We start from the raw sequence: 8624 nt of genomic DNA, 5'->3' as shown, positions 1-8624 counted from the left end.
AAACCTAAACCTAAACCCTAAACCCTAACCTTAACCTAAACCTAAACCCTAAACCTAAACCCTAAACCCCCTAAACAAACCCTAAACCTAAACCTAAACATCTGTGCAGTCTTTTGGATGACTTGAGTTAGCCATGCATGACTTCCATTTCCATCATCCCTTATCTTTGTTTGAGGGTCACTCTATCTATGGACTGTGGACAAAAAAACTGCTGAACCGGTCTGCACCAGCCGGTTCAGCCCATACCGAATCGGTCTGGCCTCTGATCGGATTAGTTCGGGTATAGAAAATGGTTCCAGCCCCGTTCAATTCAGCTAGGACTCGGTGCGAACCAATCGGTTCCCACCAAGTCCGATTAGATTTGCCACGGCGCGCCGCGCGCGTTGTGGCATGTTTGGCCACAGCGTGCCGTGCTGTGGCATATTTGGCGATCGGTTTGGTCTGGTCCGAACCGGTCCGGGCACCAATCGATGTAACACTCCATACTAGTTCGGCAATCCTTAACTGTGGATGCTTACATTATTATGGAGCACAATTAATAGTTACTTTGCAGAATCTAAATAGGACTTTGCTCTTTTTTTCTGAAAATTTTTTCTAATTCTATTTCTTCCAGGTAACCTTTTCTCTAAAAGCATTATTATGCAAATTTTGCCCATGGTAATCACACACATGCATGTGCGTTGCTACATTCTTTGCTTGCCATGTTCATCAAATTAGTTTCTTTCTGATCAGAAGTATGCATGATTTATGCCAAGCAAAAATATTCTAAAATGTAAGTCATGTATAATTCTAATATGTGCAAAACTAAAGCCTATTTTTTATATTTCAAATAAAAGTCTTAATGCCCATCATTAGCAAGAAAACAAAATCAAAACTTTTTTCCAAAGAAGCACCAAGAATTTGTTCTGTTTTTGTTATGCTAATGTTGGAATCACTAGTCAAATTTTGATGCATTATAATAATGCATTTAACAGTCTTTCATATATACGGCTAATGTGTGTCTTGGACAATCTATAAATGGGCTGAGAAAAGAGGTTTTAATTGATTATCTAACATATGCAAAATTACACATGCAAAATTACACAGAGCAATCATCATATGCAATCACTCTGACATATGCAAAATTACACAGAGCAATCATCATAGATGATCTTATTTGACCGATAAATAAAGAAACAGAAATAAAAAAATAAAAAAAAAGGGAAGAAAATGAGAGTGCGTACCCTGATAACCCCTACTGCTGTGGCTGCAGCAGGTTGTGAGGAGGTTGCAGCTGCCGCTGCAGGTTTGGCAGCGGTGGGGGCGGCATCCAAGGTCTCGGCGGGGCAAACACCGGGACCGCTCCACCAGGCGGTGGCGGCGGAGGAATCCCGCGCCTGGCGGGTGGAGGAGCCCCCCATCCCGGGCCTCTGCAGTGGTGGGGGGCCGTGCATCATCTGAGGGGGTTGCAGGCCCACAAGGCGCTTCCCGAACTGGGGTGGGGGCACGGGGAAGGGCGCGGGCGGGGGCCACGGGAGGTCGCGGGCGGGGCCACGAGAGACGGGAAGCCGCGCACCTGAGGGGGCAGACGTCCTACGGGTAGGAGACGGGCGGGGCAGAGAGCTGCGGCACGGGGGGCCGGGAGATCTGGGGCTGCATCATGCCAGGGGCTGGGCCACCGACCCCGCGGACGGGGCTGGCAAGACCTGGCTGGGCCTGAACGAGGAGGGCGGTGGGGACGCTGCGGCCGGCGCCGCGGCCGATTCCGAGGCCTGCGAGGGCGGTGGAGGCGGCGTGGGTCTTGGCGCGGGACTCGTCCGGGGGAGAGCGGCCCTCGACGATCAGGGAGACGACCTCCTCGCCGCGGAGGAGGACGAGGCCAAGGGTGCGGCGGTCCTCGCACTCCTCTCCTCCTTTCTTGGCGTTGGGCCCGGATGAAGAGGGGGCAGCTTCCGGAACTCCTCGCAGTCGCCGAGGACGAGGTTCATGTGGCGGTCGAAGGCCATGAACTTGCCCACCAGCTGCCGGCCGTCCTGGATCGTCACCCGCATCCGCTAGTTGACGTACTGCAGCATCTTCGAACCCTTCGACATCGACATCTTGGATCGTCTCTCTCGTTCCGCCAGGGTTTTTGGGTTTTTGAATGTCGGGAGGGAGAGTCGGACTCGGAGGGATGGATGAAAGAAATTGAATCAGCTTAGTTTCAGCAGGTTTTTGAATGTCTGAGCGCTCTCGGGTTCAAAATTCAAAATTTAAAATTCAGAATTTAGAATTTAGGATTTAAAATTTAAAATTTTAGGATTTAGAATTTTAGAGTTTAGAATTGTACCTGTTTAAAAAAATTATATTCATTTTTTGTTTAAAAAAATTATATTCATTTTTTTATTTAAAAAAATATATATTCATTTTTTTGTTTAAAAAGAATTATATTCATTTGTTTTGTTTTTTGTTCGAAATAGATATAAAAAAACAAGTAATGTCAACTCAGAATACCAATTTAACAACACGCCAAGAAGGTGCAACCATTCATATAATTATTTCCGGTAAATGATGAATATAATACTCGTAGAAAGAAAAGGCTGCAAATGATTTTTGTGGATGTGGAAAGTAGTTATAATCAAAAAGCCAAATGAACTTATTAGGTGGGTAATCAGAAAAAGGCTATTGAATCTGTATATTGATGAAAAGTTTTCATGTGGGCAAAAGCAATGACAAGTATAAGAGCTGCTTGTGCATAGATGAGGATGTTTTCTATGGTAATAAGCCTTCACCGATGATTGGCTTCAAGGCCCAACTTTTATTTATTGTTACAGCCTTACAGGTGCACTAATCTTTGAATTTGATATCCCAAAAAACCAAATAGTGCATGCTATTTCTAGATGTTTGTTAAAGTAGCAACAAATTTGAGTTTTACAAGAATAATTAGGTATGATGGTTAAAACCTAGTGTTACCAAAACAGGCACATGAAATGAAATTCAAGGTATAAATTTTGGTTTTGGGCCATGTGTCGGTTGTTCCTCAAGCCAAAGTATTTCTGTTTCATTTCATGTAAAATAGGTTTCAATAAAAACAGATTAAAAAACAAAATTTTAATTCTAAAGGTAAAATTTCAAAAAAAAAGCATGATGTTTGGTGAAAAGGAAACTGTATTAGATGGTAAGCGTAGAAGTAGCACACATGTTATGGTGGTGTCTTATATTTGGATGTTTGGTGCTGTAAAACTTTTCAAGGATGTTATCATCCTTATCACTCTAATATTCCAATCCATGTTTGATCTGAACAAGCGAGCTATGCCATATATTCTTGCTTCTTTTAGCTTCCAGTGTTAACTAAAAGAACCTACAATAGTGTCATGCTGTTTTAGTCCAATTCATGATTCCAGTCCAGAATCTAATGTCCTGATAAATGCACTTTCAGAACCTTGATCAATATGGAGACAAGACCTTAGGTGACATTCCTTCCTAACATAACAATAATAATTCACATGACACCACATGAATGATAAAATAACACAGTGTCATGACCTATGACACCGTAGAAGAAGAGAAGAAAAGGGTTGAAACTATTTTGTTACTAAGAAAATTTAAACAACTTATACAAGTAACATATAGGTCAAATACTCACCCTACTAAACTTGATGTCAGGTATTCCATCATTGAAGACTACCTCATCCAAGGCCTCTTCCAAATCCTGAGACATTATTTAAGCAAAGGCAAGAAAACACATTGAGCATATATTTTCATAAAAAACTACAGAGGAATGGAAAAATAAAGTATAGTATGATGCAGATCATTTCCAGAACTTTTTGTTTGCATTATTATCTGGAGTACACTACTATGGCCGATCTTCGTGCTGAATTTAGCCTATATCATATTGTTTGTTCCTCCAAAAGTTGTCACACTTTGTACGGTACCTTATTGAAATTTAAATTTAATAATTTTCTTATTTTTCCAGGAGTCTTCCACAAGGTCTTCAGGAGTCCTCACCAAAAACCTTTTAACCATCATTACTACATAAAATTAAGACATCCTCGGATCATATAGTTAATGATCAGTAATCGAACTTCATAAGCAAGCTATAATCAATTTAACAGAGAAATTGTGTTTTATAAGAGCTGATGCCAACAAAGACATTTCATCATCATCTTCCAAGCCTTTTCCCATCAACACCAGCTACAAATTGCAGCACTAATTAAAGAACACTCTGTAAAAGATAATTTTGCCCAACTGGTTAGTTATGCAATGTATTGGTGATATAATCAGAAGTAATTAGAAAGCTCAATTGTATTTCTCTTGCTGCTAAGATTCCTATAAATGTGTGCAAGGAAAAAATAAGCCAATTTTAAAGCTTTATGTCGACTTCTCTATCAAAACACACGGTGATCTCAATGAATGCATAAAAAAGGGCAGACTTTGTATTCAGTTCTTTTATCTTGTAGCACTTCTCTTAGGGTTTTTTTTTTCTCCCTCTTAGATGTTTGTAGTTTAATATTATAGTTCCCCATTTAGGTCATTTCTTTTGTTCTTTAATTTGTCCCTCTTTTAACATACCACTTACTACATGTCACATGTAAGCACACGCTTCAACAAACTAGCCTTCTTTTAGGCACCTTGCTAAGACGTTCGGTTACAAAGATGAAAAAGAAAATTGGTAATGAATGGAGTACCCATTTTTAATGTAGATTGATTTCGGGCCTAACAATATCCATCTCAGTCAAACCATAAACAAGCGCACCCCAGTCTCCATTTACTATGTGCATTATGGAGGCAAGCATAGCAAGCTTATGTTCTTCTCCATCCGACAAAGCAAACCAAAATCAAGAAACCTAAAAAATTAGGTAAAAATTAACAATTCAAAATTCTTAAAGAAAGAGCTAAAACCCAAAAACCTTAACCTCCAAAATCTCTAAAACCTTAAAACCCTAAAACCCCCAAACCCCTAGACCCGCAAACCTCCAAACCTAGAAATCCAGAACCCAAACACCAAACCCCTAAAATCCTAAAGCTCTAAACTCTAAAGCCTAAAAGCCTAAAAGCCTAAACCCTAAACCCTAAAAACCTAAACCCTAAGTCCTAAAAACCCAAACCCCCAAATCCTAAACCCTATGCTCCTGAAATCCTAATGCTAAACCCTTAAAATCCTAAACCCTTAAAACCTAAACCTTAAACCCTAATTTCTTAACCTGTAATCCTAAACCATTAACCCTTAAATCCTAATTCCTAAATCCTAAGCTCTAAACCCTTAAACCCTAAATCCTAAATCCCAAATTTCAAACCCCAAACACTAAAACCCAACCCCCAATCCCAAACTCCAAACCCTAAATCCTAAACCCCCTAATACAAATCTAGAATGTTTATTCATAAATATCTTGATAATCAAAATCAATGTTACAAGAGTGAAGAATCTCTAGCCCACTCTAATCACTCTAACCTAAGCAAACTTACCCGGAGCAATCATCACAGATGATCATCTTGCCAAAGAAAAAAAGAAATAGAAAAAAAAAACAAAGAAAAGAGACGAATGGAAGGAAAGGAGAGTGCGTACCCTGATAATCTCTACTGCTGCTGGCTGGTGGTTCTGAGGTTGTTGCTGCTGCTGTAGGTTTGGCGGTGGTGGACCGGTGGTGCCCTCCCCCAGGTCCTCGGCGGGGAAAACACTGGGACCATTCCACCAGGTAGCAGCGGTGGAGGCATCCTAGCCCTGGGGGATAGAGGAGTCGGCATCCCGGGACTCTGCGGTGGTGGGAGGCCGCACATCATCTGAGAGGGTGGGCGGGCCCATAGGGGGCTGCCCGATCTAGGGCGGGGGCATGGGGCCTGGCGGCGAACTGCGCCGGGGGACACGGGAGGGCGGGCGGCCATGGGGGCAGGAAAGCCGAGCACCTGGTGGGGCGGACGACCTGCGGGTAAGAGACAGGCAAGGCAGATTGCTGCGGCACGAGGGGCCGGGAGATCTAGGGCTACATCATGTCGGGGCAGGGACACCGACATCGCGGATGGGGCCGACGAGACCTGGAAGGCCTGGACGAGGGGAGCGGGGGGATGCCGTGGCCGGCGGCGAGGCCGATGCTAGGGCCTAAGAGAGCGACAGAGGTGGCATGGGCCTTGGCGTGGGACTCGTCTGGGGGAAGGGGGACTCGATGGTCATGTAGACGACCTCCTCGCCGTGGAGGAGGATGAGGCCGATGGTGCGGCGGTCCTCGCGCTCCAGGGTTCTTTGGTTTTTGAATGTTGGAGGGCGGGTCGGACACGGAGGGATGGATGAAATAAAAGACTCCTGAACCAAAAAAATAAAAATAAAAGACTCGGCGCAGTGAGATCTGGTTTCCAGGGTCGGTATTTGCTTTACCACGTGCTCCTGTGAGATTTGGACTCAACGCAGAACCAGCAATAAAATATTATGAACCATTGATTTTGCATTTTATGGACTTGACACTACATACAGATGGGTAAGATAACTTAAAAGATATAATTTTTGCAAACATAATGATAAATTAGAAATAATTGTATAGCATGCATAATTAGATTTTTTTCCAAAGGTTATAGGATATGCATTAGAATTTAATATAAGTGAAGAAAATTGGAGATAAACCTTTTTTTTTTTTTTTTTTTTTTTGCTAAAACGGGGTATCATACCCGACGGGAACACTATGTTCATATCCTGGTTTATCGGAGATAAACTTTTGAGGGTTAGTATCAAACACTATGTTCATATCCTGGTTTATCGGAGATTTCTGCATTCTATTTCTCCATTCACAACCCAATTCACGATTTCTTCACATTGCTTCCTAATTGATCCAAGCTTAAGTTTAAAATTTTGAAAAAAAGCTTAATAGTGGAGATATTACAAAAATCAAATCTTCAGAGGAAAGAGTTTTTCTTTTTATATGGTTTCTTCTTATATACCGAAATAGTATATCCAAGAACCATCATAATTTCTTTGGATTGGTTCCCCACCCTTGACAAGGCTGACAAGGCAATTGGATGAAATTATTGCTGATACTATTAGAATGGTAAGAAATGCATTAGAATTATCTATTTCCTCCTTTGTTCTATAGACACTGGACGCCTAATCATAATCTAGAAGGTATGATAACAGCCAATACTGCTGCCTCTCAACTTCAAAGCTTCGAATGTAAGTCCCACATGGGTTAACATGATGTCAGGGAATAGATCAGCAAATATCCTTTCAAATTATTTTGCCAACCAAGTTTACAGCTCCCTTACTTTAATCTTCCAATCATATCAGATAAAAAAATGAGCACCTTCTATCTATATCAGAGAGCTTGATCGTCTACCTATGGTTGTCCATACAGTTAAGGTGCACAAAAAGAAATTTTTTCATTTTTGTAATCACTGAGAGTTGGATTTCCTATATTTTCTCAATAGCTTACTACATGACAGCAACATGCCTAAGTACAAATGATACAAGGGTAGAGTGCCCCTAAGCAGTAGACAAAAAAGTGATGCAGTGCACGCTCTGCAGCTGTCACAAAGATTGTAAAGGAACTCCAATACAACCTGAGCATCAATATGGGATCTCATCTTACATCATGCAGCACAATGTAAAATATTGCTTTCACCCAACGGTCACTTAGGACTTTCTGCAAGACAGGTGTAGAAGGTGCAGGTGGCAGGTGCATTTCCCTCTTTTATCCTTTCACCACAATAACTTGATGATCATGCTGACCTAGTGCTTCATTCCATCCAACAGCCTTAATCATCTAGTGGCGAACTATATCAGCAAGAGCCCAACTGAAATGTTGACGGAAGAAGGTTGCATCTTTAGAAATCATAGCTCCAGTTAAGGATGCTGCATCCCGTTCAATGGAAGAAGCAGCAAGTTAGTCTAAGCCTCCTCCAATACCTAATTAACAAATGCATTACACACAAGGTTAACAACTTGCATGGCTATGGACAAGCGACCGGCAACCTCAAACTTCCAATTTTTGAAAATAGAAAGATCTAGGATGGCAAAGCTGGCAATAATTACATGCATCTTTTGCAAGAATGCCTGATGCCCTCCACCCCTGACATAATTTGCCTACACGTGCTTCATTGTTATAATTCAAGCATTATTTGCCCTGCTATGAAGTTGCAGCGGCTACTGAACTACCAACTCATCAACTTTATCCTTACTTACATTCCGTAGATGATTATACAAAATATAAAAGATACTGGAGCTTTTCATGTTTGAGGATGTCGGTGCATTTCATCTGGACACTTGTATTTAAATTTTATATATCTTTTATAATTCTATCGAACATGTTATAAAAAGTCAGTTCATACTTCAAAAAAACAGACCGCACATTTAGTTTAAGTAAATACCATGATGTGGTCATTATTGTTTGCCCTTGTTAGAGCTCTTTCCCACATTATTCCTTTCTTATTAGCATTTCGAAGTTCATATATGCGTGTGTACAGGTTTCAGCCTTATATGCAATATGCCTTAAAATATAATGTAGGGGAAAGAAAACAGAACAACCACATTGAGGTAAAATCTGACAAATCTGATTTCAAAGCTTGCAAACTCCTACAGTAGTGACTAACATAGATATATAGTCATTGCATAGGTCACAACCATAGTCGGCGGAACCATCCCAAACCAGACGGTTCCGCCCATTCCGAGCCGTATCGGTAGCTCA

General features: G+C 41.5%; 1 pseudogene; it reads right to left on the bottom strand.

Moving 5' to 3' along the window:
- Positions 1–1198: 1198 nt before the first annotated feature.
- Positions 1199–2244, bottom strand: LOC103704012 (annotated as a pseudogene).
- Positions 2245–8624: the final 6380 nt, after the last annotated feature.

The sequence above is a fragment of the Phoenix dactylifera genome, chromosome 5, assembly GCF_009389715.1.
Source record: "Phoenix dactylifera cultivar Barhee BC4 chromosome 5, palm_55x_up_171113_PBpolish2nd_filt_p, whole genome shotgun sequence".
NCBI lineage: Eukaryota > Viridiplantae > Streptophyta > Magnoliopsida > Arecales > Arecaceae > Phoenix > Phoenix dactylifera.
The sequence above is the reverse complement of the archived record's forward strand: the minus strand, read 5'-3'. Positions and strand labels throughout refer to the sequence as shown.